Source organism: Leptopilina heterotoma, unplaced genomic scaffold (assembly GCF_015476425.1).
Source record: "Leptopilina heterotoma isolate Lh14 unplaced genomic scaffold, ASM1547642v1 Lhet_268, whole genome shotgun sequence".
NCBI classification, from domain to species: domain Eukaryota; kingdom Metazoa; phylum Arthropoda; class Insecta; order Hymenoptera; family Figitidae; genus Leptopilina; species Leptopilina heterotoma.
The window spans coordinates 1,374,742-1,375,792 of NW_025110977.1; positions in this window are offsets into that span (position 1 = coordinate 1,374,742).

Here is a 1,051-nt window from a genome sequence, read left to right on the forward strand (position 1 = left end):
AATAATTTTTTAGGAAAGTTTCGGTGCTGTACCGCACGTGTTGGGTTCTGTAAATATATATATAATACAAGATGAATATAAATCTAAAGTATATACTTTAATCAATAGCACATGTTATCAAACCAGCAGTATTTGTATTCGATCAATATTGAAAATGCCGTTTATTACCACAAACAAATGTATCATTCACTCAGTAGCATTTTCTCTCAGTGAAATTTAAAAGTTAACGATGTCCCTATTCAGACACAACTTTTTGTTTTAATCGGTAACATATATGTTTCCGATTAAAACATTGTGTCTGAATAGGGAGGAACATTTCGGTATAATACATTAGCATTATAACCGTCAAATACGTTCTTGAAAAATACTATTCCCTACTCTTGTACAATGTGCATTTTGCACAAAACAGATCGGGGAAACGGTTGGCTCCAAAGTTGGAAGTTCGCTACATTGTGTTATTGTGCCAGAGTAAAACAGAGTGAGAATGCTGTTTATAGGATGACTCGACAGTTCTATCCGAGTGCTCACCGGCGAGATCGTGCGGTCCGACTGCGGCAAAAGATACTTTGTGTATCTTATACGCACGCTGCTCCATAAAGTATGACAAGCACTCATTATTTTCAATTTAGGGCCCCAGTGACTCTCAGACAAGATATATTCTTCTTTTTTTTGACCTTGTCATGCGTCTATTTCTGTACATTGAAATTATTCAAAAATAGTCGTCGGACCATCATGATAGTGAGACTATATCTGATAATAAGTTTATATTCGTATATATCTTATTTACCTTCCTGGTTTGGCTTTTGTTTTTTCCACTTACATTCTGAAGCACCGGCATGATCCAAGGTGGATTTCGAGCATTGGGAGGCGGGTTAAGGAAAGCTGTAGGAGTGACTCCCCCATAGGCATGCAGGAGCTAATACCCATAAGGGTACAGGATCTAGGGTTTTGCGCGGCAGGGGTTGGCCTCGTGTTCCCCTTTGGGAGGGGATGAGTGGCAGTCTAGGTGGGGGGGAAAGTCTACTGGTGGCGGTTCAAGCCATCGCGAGGT